Raw genomic sequence first — 11740 nt, forward strand, 5'->3', positions numbered from 1 at the left:
GCCTCCACGGCCGAAGCCGCCGTGATTATGTTTACCAAAAAAGTGCTCAGATTTAAGGTCGCACTCCGTTGCAGTGTAGGTGAGCAACCTTTTATTTAACAGTATGCCATTTCTCCTCCAGTTCGTGATTTTTAAGCCTTACGCGTTTCGAAGGTTTTGTCCTTCTCTTCAGAGGCTCCCCACACAGCGAGTCGTTTATCAACGCTGCACCACCTGCTGCCTAATTTGAACTGCTCTGATGAGCTTTCAATGTGCTCGTCATTTCACTTCCACTCAGAATTGCAGCCTGGGTGATGTAGTCCATTTACTGACTCTTTTTTCCCTCCAATGGGTAACTCGCTGCGTGAACTTTTCCAAATAATGTTTTTACCCTCCAATGGGTCTCAGGTAGGAATCAGCATACATCACTGCAGCGCCATTCTCGAGCGGGTTTAGTCCCCCCCGCTGGGTCCTCAATTACTTCAAGGATGGTGCGTGGCCTCCACGGCCGAAGCCGCCGTGATTATGTTTACCAAAAAAGTGCTCAGATTTAAGGTCGCACTCCGTTGCAGTGTAGGTGAGCAACCTTTTATTTAACAGTATGCCATTTCTCCTCCAGTTCGTGATTTTTAAGCCTTACGCGTTTCGAAGGTTTTGTCCTTCTCTTCAGAGGCTCCCCACACAGCGAGTCGTTTATCAACGCTGCACCACCTGCTGCCTAATTTGAACTGCTCTGATGAGCTTTCAATGTGCTCGTCATTTCACTTCCACTCAGAATTGCAGCCTGGGTGATGTAGTCCATTTACTGACTCTTTTTTCCCTCCAATGGGTAACTCGCTGCGTGAACTTTTCCAAATAATGTTTTTACCCTCCAATGGGTCTCAGGTAGGAATCAGCATACATCACTGCAGCGCCATTCTCGAGCGGGTTTAGTCCCCCCCGCTGGGTCCTCAATTACTTCAAGGATGGTGCGTGGCCTCCACGGCCGAAGCCGCCGTGATTATGTTTACCAAAAAAGTGCTCAGATTTAAGGTCGCACTCCGTTGCAGTGTAGGTGAGCAACCTTTTATTTAACAGTATGCCATTTCTCCTCCAGTTCGTGATTTTTAAGCCTTACGCGTTTCGAAGGTTTTGTCCTTCTCTTCAGAGGCTCCCCACACAGCGAGTCGTTTATCAACGCTGCACCACCTGCTGCCTAATTTGAACTGCTCTGATGAGCTTTCAATGTGCTCGTCATTTCACTTCCACTCAGAATTGCAGCCTGGGTGATGTAGTCCATTTACTGACTCTTTTTTCCCTCCAATGGGTAACTCGCTGCGTGAACTTTTCCAAATAATGTTTTTACCCTCCAATGGGTCTCAGGTAGGAATCAGCATACATCACTGCAGCGCCATTCTCGAGCGGGTTTAGTCCCCCCCGCTGGGTCCTCAATTACTTCAAGGATGGTGCGTGGCCTCCACGGCCGAAGCCGCCGTGATTATGTTTACCAAAAAAGTGCTCAGATTTAAGGTCGCACTCCGTTGCAGTGTAGGTGAGCAACCTTTTATTTAACAGTATGCCATTTCTCCTCCAGTTCGTGATTTTTAAGCCTTACGCGTTTCGAAGGTTTTGTCCTTCTCTTCAGAGGCTCCCCACACAGCGAGTCGTTTATCAACGCTGCACCACCTGCTGCCTAATTTGAACTGCTCTGATGAGCTTTCAATGTGCTCGTCATTTCACTTCCACTCAGAATTGCAGCCTGGGTGATGTAGTCCATTTACTGACTCTTTTTTCCCTCCAATGGGTAACTCGCTGCGTGAACTTTTCCAAATAATGTTTTTACCCTCCAATGGGTCTCAGGTAGGAATCAGCATACATCACTGCAGCGCCATTCTCGAGCGGGTTTAGTCCCCCCCGCTGGGTCCTCAATTACTTCAAGGATGGTGCGTGGCCTCCACGGCCGAAGCCGCCGTGATTATGTTTACCAAAAAAGTGCTCAGATTTAAGGTCGCACTCCGTTGCAGTGTAGGTGAGCAACCTTTTATTTAACAGTATGCCATTTCTCCTCCAGTTCGTGATTTTTAAGCCTTACGCGTTTCGAAGGTTTTGTCCTTCTCTTCAGAGGCTCCCCACACAGCGAGTCGTTTATCAACGCTGCACCACCTGCTGCCTAATTTGAACTGCTCTGATGAGCTTTCAATGTGCTCGTCATTTCACTTCCACTCAGAATTGCAGCCTGGGTGATGTAGTCCATTTACTGACTCTTTTTTCCCTCCAATGGGTAACTCGCTGCGTGAACTTTTCCAAATAATGTTTTTACCCTCCAATGGGTCTCAGGTAGGAATCAGCATACATCACTGCAGCGCCATTCTCGAGCGGGTTTAGTCCCCCCCGCTGGGTCCTCAATTACTTCAAGGATGGTGCGTGGCCTCCACGGCCGAAGCCGCCGTGATTATGTTTACCAAAAAAGTGCTCAGATTTAAGGTCGCACTCCGTTGCAGTGTAGGTGAGCAACCTTTTATTTAACAGTATGCCATTTCTCCTCCAGTTCGTGATTTTTAAGCCTTACGCGTTTCGAAGGTTTTGTCCTTCTCTTCAGAGGCTCCCCACACAGCGAGTCGTTTATCAACGCTGCACCACCTGCTGCCTAATTTGAACTGCTCTGATGAGCTTTCAATGTGCTCGTCATTTCACTTCCACTCAGAATTGCAGCCTGGGTGATGTAGTCCATTTACTGACTCTTTTTTCCCTCCAATGGGTAACTCGCTGCGTGAACTTTTCCAAATAATGTTTTTACCCTCCAATGGGTCTCAGGTAGGAATCAGCATACATCACTGCAGCGCCATTCTCGAGCGGGTTTAGTCCCCCCCGCTGGGTCCTCAATTACTTCAAGGATGGTGCGTGGCCTCCACGGCCGAAGCCGCCGTGATTATGTTTACCAAAAAAGTGCTCAGATTTAAGGTCGCACTCCGTTGCAGTGTAGGTGAGCAACCTTTTATTTAACAGTATGCCATTTCTCCTCCAGTTCGTGATTTTTAAGCCTTACGCGTTTCGAAGGTTTTGTCCTTCTCTTCAGAGGCTCCCCACACAGCGAGTCGTTTATCAACGCTGCACCACCTGCTGCCTAATTTGAACTGCTCTGATGAGCTTTCAATGTGCTCGTCATTTCACTTCCACTCAGAATTGCAGCCTGGGTGATGTAGTCCATTTACTGACTCTTTTTTCCCTCCAATGGGTAACTCGCTGCGTGAACTTTTCCAAATAATGTTTTTACCCTCCAATGGGTCTCAGGTAGGAATCAGCATACATCACTGCAGCGCCATTCTCGAGCGGGTTTAGTCCCCCCCGCTGGGTCCTCAATTACTTCAAGGATGGTGCGTGGCCTCCACGGCCGAAGCCGCCGTGATTATGTTTACCAAAAAAGTGCTCAGATTTAAGGTCGCACTCCGTTGCAGTGTAGGTGAGCAACCTTTTATTTAACAGTATGCCATTTCTCCTCCAGTTCGTGATTTTTAAGCCTTACGCGTTTCGAAGGTTTTGTCCTTCTCTTCAGAGGCTCCCCACACAGCGAGTCGTTTATCAACGCTGCACCACCTGCTGCCTAATTTGAACTGCTCTGATGAGCTTTCAATGTGCTCGTCATTTCACTTCCACTCAGAATTGCAGCCTGGGTGATGTAGTCCATTTACTGACTCTTTTTTCCCTCCAATGGGTAACTCGCTGCGTGAACTTTTCCAAATAATGTTTTTACCCTCCAATGGGTCTCAGGTAGGAATCAGCATACATCACTGCAGCGCCATTCTCGAGCGGGTTTAGTCCCCCCCGCTGGGTCCTCAATTACTTCAAGGATGGTGCGTGGCCTCCACGGCCGAAGCCGCCGTGATTATGTTTACCAAAAAAGTGCTCAGATTTAAGGTCGCACTCCGTTGCAGTGTAGGTGAGCAACCTTTTATTTAACAGTATGCCATTTCTCCTCCAGTTCGTGATTTTTAAGCCTTACGCGTTTCGAAGGTTTTGTCCTTCTCTTCAGAGGCTCCCCACACAGCGAGTCGTTTATCAACGCTGCACCACCTGCTGCCTAATTTGAACTGCTCTGATGAGCTTTCAATGTGCTCGTCATTTCACTTCCACTCAGAATTGCAGCCTGGGTGATGTAGTCCATTTACTGACTCTTTTTTCCCTCCAATGGGTAACTCGCTGCGTGAACTTTTCCAAATAATGTTTTTACCCTCCAATGGGTCTCAGGTAGGAATCAGCATACATCACTGCAGCGCCATTCTCGAGCGGGTTTAGTCCCCCCCGCTGGGTCCTCAATTACTTCAAGGATGGTGCGTGGCCTCCACGGCCGAAGCCGCCGTGATTATGTTTACCAAAAAAGTGCTCAGATTTAAGGTCGCACTCCGTTGCAGTGTAGGTGAGCAACCTTTTATTTAACAGTATGCCATTTCTCCTCCAGTTCGTGATTTTTAAGCCTTACGCGTTTCGAAGGTTTTGTCCTTCTCTTCAGAGGCTCCCCACACAGCGAGTCGTTTATCAACGCTGCACCACCTGCTGCCTAATTTGAACTGCTCTGATGAGCTTTCAATGTGCTCGTCATTTCACTTCCACTCAGAATTGCAGCCTGGGTGATGTAGTCCATTTACTGACTCTTTTTTCCCTCCAATGGGTAACTCGCTGCGTGAACTTTTCCAAATAAGGCCACGCACCATCCTTGAAGTAATTGAGGACCCAGCGGGGGGGACTAAACTAAATGGCGCTGCAGTGATGTATGCTGATTCCTACCTGAGACCCATTGGAGGGTAAAAACATTATTTGGAAAAGTTCACGCAGCGAGTTACCCATTGGAGGGAAAAAAGAGTCAGTAAATGGACTACATCACCCAGGCTGCAATTCTGAGTGGAAGTGAAATGACGAGCACATTGAAAGCTCATCAGAGCAGTTCAAATTAGGCAGCAGGTGGTGCAGCGTTGATAAACGACTCGCTGTGTGGGGAGCCTCTGAAGAGAAGGACAAAACCTTCGAAACGCGTAAGGCTTAAAAATCACGAACTGGAGGAGAAATGGCATACTGTTAAATAAAAGGTTGCTCACCTACACTGCAACGGAGTGCGACCTTAAATCTGAGCACTTTTTTGGTAAACATAATCACGGCGGCTTCGGCCGTGGAGGCCACGCACCATCCTTGAAGTAATTGAGGACCCAGCGGGGGGGACTAAACCCGCTCGAGAATGGCGCTGCAGTGATGTATGCTGATTCCTACCTGAGACCCATTGGAGGGTAAAAACATTATTTGGAAAAGTTCACGCAGCGAGTTACCCATTGGAGGGAAAAAAGAGTCAGTAAATGGACTACATCACCCAGGCTGCAATTCTGAGTGGAAGTGAAATGACGAGCACATTGAAAGCTCATCAGAGCAGTTCAAATTAGGCAGCAGGTGGTGCAGCGTTGATAAACGACTCGCTGTGTGGGGAGCCTCTGAAGAGAAGGACAAAACCTTCGAAACGCGTAAGGCTTAAAAATCACGAACTGGAGGAGAAATGGCATACTGTTAAATAAAAGGTTGCTCACCTACACTGCAACGGAGTGCGACCTTAAATCTGAGCACTTTTTTGGTAAACATAATCACGGCGGCTTCGGCCGTGGAGGCCACGCACCATCCTTGAAGTAATTGAGGACCCAGCGGGGGGGACTAAACCCGCTCGAGAATGGCGCTGCAGTGATGTATGCTGATTCCTACCTGAGACCCATTGGAGGGTAAAAACATTATTTGGAAAAGTTCACGCAGCGAGTTACCCATTGGAGGGAAAAAAGAGTCAGTAAATGGACTACATCACCCAGGCTGCAATTCTGAGTGGAAGTGAAATGACGAGCACATTGAAAGCTCATCAGAGCAGTTCAAATTAGGCAGCAGGTGGTGCAGCGTTGATAAACGACTCGCTGTGTGGGGAGCCTCTGAAGAGAAGGACAAAACCTTCGAAACGCGTAAGGCTTAAAAATCACGAACTGGAGGAGAAATGGCATACTGTTAAATAAAAGGTTGCTCACCTACACTGCAACGGAGTGCGACCTTAAATCTGAGCACTTTTTTGGTAAACATAATCACGGCGGCTTCGGCCGTGGAGGCCACGCACCATCCTTGAAGTAATTGAGGACCCAGCGGGGGGGACTAAACCCGCTCGAGAATGGCGCTGCAGTGATGTATGCTGATTCCTACCTGAGACCCATTGGAGGGTAAAAACATTATTTGGAAAAGTTCACGCAGCGAGTTACCCATTGGAGGGAAAAAAGAGTCAGTAAATGGACTACATCACCCAGGCTGCAATTCTGAGTGGAAGTGAAATGACGAGCACATTGAAAGCTCATCAGAGCAGTTCAAATTAGGCAGCAGGTGGTGCAGCGTTGATAAACGACTCGCTGTGTGGGGAGCCTCTGAAGAGAAGGACAAAACCTTCGAAACGCGTAAGGCTTAAAAATCACGAACTGGAGGAGAAATGGCATACTGTTAAATAAAAGGTTGCTCACCTACACTGCAACGGAGTGCGACCTTAAATCTGAGCACTTTTTTGGTAAACATAATCACGGCGGCTTCGGCCGTGGAGGCCACGCACCATCCTTGAAGTAATTGAGGACCCAGCGGGGGGGACTAAACCCGCTCGAGAATGGCGCTGCAGTGATGTATGCTGATTCCTACCTGAGACCCATTGGAGGGTAAAAACATTATTTGGAAAAGTTCACGCAGCGAGTTACCCATTGGAGGGAAAAAAGAGTCAGTAAATGGACTACATCACCCAGGCTGCAATTCTGAGTGGAAGTGAAATGACGAGCACATTGAAAGCTCATCAGAGCAGTTCAAATTAGGCAGCAGGTGGTGCAGCGTTGATAAACGACTCGCTGTGTGGGGAGCCTCTGAAGAGAAGGACAAAACCTTCGAAACGCGTAAGGCTTAAAAATCACGAACTGGAGGAGAAATGGCATACTGTTAAATAAAAGGTTGCTCACCTACACTGCAACGGAGTGCGACCTTAAATCTGAGCACTTTTTTGGTAAACATAATCACGGCGGCTTCGGCCGTGGAGGCCACGCACCATCCTTGAAGTAATTGAGGACCCAGCGGGGGGGACTAAACCCGCTCGAGAATGGCGCTGCAGTGATGTATGCTGATTCCTACCTGAGACCCATTGGAGGGTAAAAACATTATTTGGAAAAGTTCACGCAGCGAGTTACCCATTGGAGGGAAAAAAGAGTCAGTAAATGGACTACATCACCCAGGCTGCAATTCTGAGTGGAAGTGAAATGACGAGCACATTGAAAGCTCATCAGAGCAGTTCAAATTAGGCAGCAGGTGGTGCAGCGTTGATAAACGACTCGCTGTGTGGGGAGCCTCTGAAGAGAAGGACAAAACCTTCGAAACGCGTAAGGCTTAAAAATCACGAACTGGAGGAGAAATGGCATACTGTTAAATAAAAGGTTGCTCACCTACACTGCAACGGAGTGCGACCTTAAATCTGAGCACTTTTTTGGTAAACATAATCACGGCGGCTTCGGCCGTGGAGGCCACGCACCATCCTTGAAGTAATTGAGGACCCAGCGGGGGGGACTAAACCCGCTCGAGAATGGCGCTGCAGTGATGTATGCTGATTCCTACCTGAGACCCATTGGAGGGTAAAAACATTATTTGGAAAAGTTCACGCAGCGAGTTACCCATTGGAGGGAAAAAAGAGTCAGTAAATGGACTACATCACCCAGGCTGCAATTCTGAGTGGAAGTGAAATGACGAGCACATTGAAAGCTCATCAGAGCAGTTCAAATTAGGCAGCAGGTGGTGCAGCGTTGATAAACGACTCGCTGTGTGGGGAGCCTCTGAAGAGAAGGACAAAACCTTCGAAACGCGTAAGGCTTAAAAATCACGAACTGGAGGAGAAATGGCATACTGTTAAATAAAAGGTTGCTCACCTACACTGCAACGGAGTGCGACCTTAAATCTGAGCACTTTTTTGGTAAACATAATCACGGCGGCTTCGGCCGTGGAGGCCACGCACCATCCTTGAAGTAATTGAGGACCCAGCGGGGGGGACTAAACCCGCTCGAGAATGGCGCTGCAGTGATGTATGCTGATTCCTACCTGAGACCCATTGGAGGGTAAAAACATTATTTGGAAAAGTTCACGCAGCGAGTTACCCATTGGAGGGAAAAAAGAGTCAGTAAATGGACTACATCACCCAGGCTGCAATTCTGAGTGGAAGTGAAATGACGAGCACATTGAAAGCTCATCAGAGCAGTTCAAATTAGGCAGCAGGTGGTGCAGCGTTGATAAACGACTCGCTGTGTGGGGAGCCTCTGAAGAGAAGGACAAAACCTTCGAAACGCGTAAGGCTTAAAAATCACGAACTGGAGGAGAAATGGCATACTGTTAAATAAAAGGTTGCTCACCTACACTGCAACGGAGTGCGACCTTAAATCTGAGCACTTTTTTGGTAAACATAATCACGGCGGCTTCGGCCGTGGAGGCCACGCACCATCCTTGAAGTAATTGAGGACCCAGCGGGGGGGACTAAACCCGCTCGAGAATGGCGCTGCAGTGATGTATGCTGATTCCTACCTGAGACCCATTGGAGGGTAAAAACATTATTTGGAAAAGTTCACGCAGCGAGTTACCCATTGGAGGGAAAAAAGAGTCAGTAAATGGACTACATCACCCAGGCTGCAATTCTGAGTGGAAGTGAAATGACGAGCACATTGAAAGCTCATCAGAGCAGTTCAAATTAGGCAGCAGGTGGTGCAGCGTTGATAAACGACTCGCTGTGTGGGGAGCCTCTGAAGAGAAGGACAAAACCTTCGAAACGCGTAAGGCTTAAAAATCACGAACTGGAGGAGAAATGGCATACTGTTAAATAAAAGGTTGCTCACCTACACTGCAACGGAGTGCGACCTTAAATCTGAGCACTTTTTTGGTAAACATAATCACGGCGGCTTCGGCCGTGGAGGCCACGCACCATCCTTGAAGTAATTGAGGACCCAGCGGGGGGGACTAAACCCGCTCGAGAATGGCGCTGCAGTGATGTATGCTGATTCCTACCTGAGACCCATTGGAGGGTAAAAACATTATTTGGAAAAGTTCACGCAGCGAGTTACCCATTGGAGGGAAAAAAGAGTCAGTAAATGGACTACATCACCCAGGCTGCAATTCTGAGTGGAAGTGAAATGACGAGCACATTGAAAGCTCATCAGAGCAGTTCAAATTAGGCAGCAGGTGGTGCAGCGTTGATAAACGACTCGCTGTGTGGGGAGCCTCTGAAGAGAAGGACAAAACCTTCGAAACGCGTAAGGCTTAAAAATCACGAACTGGAGGAGAAATGGCATACTGTTAAATAAAAGGTTGCTCACCTACACTGCAACGGAGTGCGACCTTAAATCTGAGCACTTTTTTGGTAAATATATATATATATATACACCTACCGACAAATATTTTAAAAGTGAAAAAAGCAATAATAATAAATAAATTTAAACAATAAAAATAGATATACTATTCCCACACTCCACCCTGTGCAACATTAGGGAAAGTGTTGGACTTCAGAGGAGTATGATGTACTATTCCCACTCCAGTCTGTACAACAGTAGAGAAGGCATTGGACTTCGGAGGGGTAAAATACACTATTCCCACTCCAGTCTGTGTAATAGTGGGGAAAACGTTGAACTTTGGTGGCGTTGAATTTACTATTCCCACTCCAGTTTGTGCAACAGAAGGGGAAGCATTCTACTTCGAAGGGGTAACGTTTTTCCCCCCCTATTCTAGTCTGTGCAACAGTAGGGAAAGTGTTGGTCTTCAAAGGGGTTAAATATACTATTCCCGCTCCAGTCTGTGCAACAGTAGGGAACGTACCTCACTTTAAATACAAAACATATCTAAATGAGAAATATAAAACTGATAATAGGACATGTATTATTTACTTAACAAATAAATTATGTATAAAAAACTATTAACATTTTACATGATTACCCAATTAAATTATTAATTATCAATTAAAATTATTTATTACTTAATCACCCTCCCAAACCGAGCAGCCCACACTTAAAATGTAACTGAAATAAATAAATAAAACACAATGAACATAATTAATAATCAACTAAGTAATTATTAATAGATTAATAATTAGCAATTAATCATTGCTTTAATAACTTCCCACCCTATACCCCCACAAACTATGCAACCCACACCTAATATTTTACAAAAAAATAGAATAATTGCATACTCTACATAATTAATATTCATTTGAATAATAACAAATACATTAACAACTATACATTGATTACTACCTAATTAACTTCCCAACCTACACCTCTACCAATTCAGTGGCCCACATCTAGTATATCTTACAAAATATAATTGATGCACATTTTACATAATTAATAATCAAATAAATGATGAAAAATAAATTAATAAGTAATTGTTAATTAATTATTACTTAATTAACTTCCCATCCTGTACCCCTACAAACCCAGCAACCCACCCCAATTATATACCTTAATAATATAATTATTACACAATTTATCTAATTAATAATCAATTAAATAAGTACAAATACATGAATAATTAATTGTGAAATACTTATTATTCCATAAACCTACCACCTTATACCCCTACAAAACCAGCCACCCTCACCTAATTTTTTAGTTAAGAATATTATTACACAATTTACATATTTAATATTCCATTAAATAATTATTATTAAATTAAAAATTAGTTGTTAATTAACTATACTTAATTACCTTCCCACCGTAAACCCCGACAAACCTAGCAACTCGCTAATGCACTATAACTTACTATTTGCAATTAAATAAAAAATTATAAATCACTTAAAATGTTAAACTGTATTTAAAAATATTATCAACAATTATACAGATGATAATACCTCATAAAATTAACATATGAACTAAAACACATAAAAATAACTGAAAAATGATATTTTTGATAACTATATTATTTAAAACGATATTGGTAACAAAGATATTCTTGTAAACAATATTACCTCCCTAAAAAAATCGATATTCTTGACAACAATAGTTCTGCATCATAATGTTTTTGTATCACAATATGTTTTTCCAATATTTCGGCAACTCGATATTTCAAACTCAATATTTTGACTAAATACTGTGTCACGTTCCTTTGTGTGTGATGTAGGCAAAGCTCTTTGAAGGGTAAGTGAGGCTGGGTACGTCTCCTCCCAAGCTATCCTGGCATGATTGCCCATCCTGTCCACACCTAAGCCTCCATTGTGCTACTATCTAGAAGCATTACACAAACCCCAACAACAGAGCCATTCACAGTCATATGACCCAAGACGTTGGCAGGAAGGCGCAGTTGGTTGGGAAGAGAAAATGCCAACTTTCTGAAAGTGCCATTGTTTGAGTTGTAAATTAAAATCTGACTTTACCAATACAAAGGTTTTTAAATTACAATTCAAAAGAGTCCAAAAGAATTTCTCTATCTGCTCCCAATCCAAGTTACGTCTTTTTCAATGTAATAAGGGAATCCAGTGTTAGCTAACGGGAAAGATAGCCTCACAATAGTTTAAAATGACTTCAGGAGTTTTTTACTGCGAGTACATGTAAAGCTTAAATCCACATTTCCTACTTTATAAATACCATGCACCCGTCCCTAAGAGTTGCAAGGTACTACCTCCAGGGTGACATACAAGTATGTCAAAAGGTAGGTTTAGGCCTGGCAAATGATTTGTTTGCCAGGCCAAAATGTCAGTTTAAAACCGCACTGCATGCTGCAGTGG

The sequence above is a fragment of the Lissotriton helveticus genome, chromosome 9 (genome assembly GCF_964261635.1).
Source record: "Lissotriton helveticus chromosome 9, aLisHel1.1, whole genome shotgun sequence".
NCBI classification, from domain to species: Eukaryota; Metazoa; Chordata; class Amphibia; order Caudata; family Salamandridae; genus Lissotriton; species Lissotriton helveticus.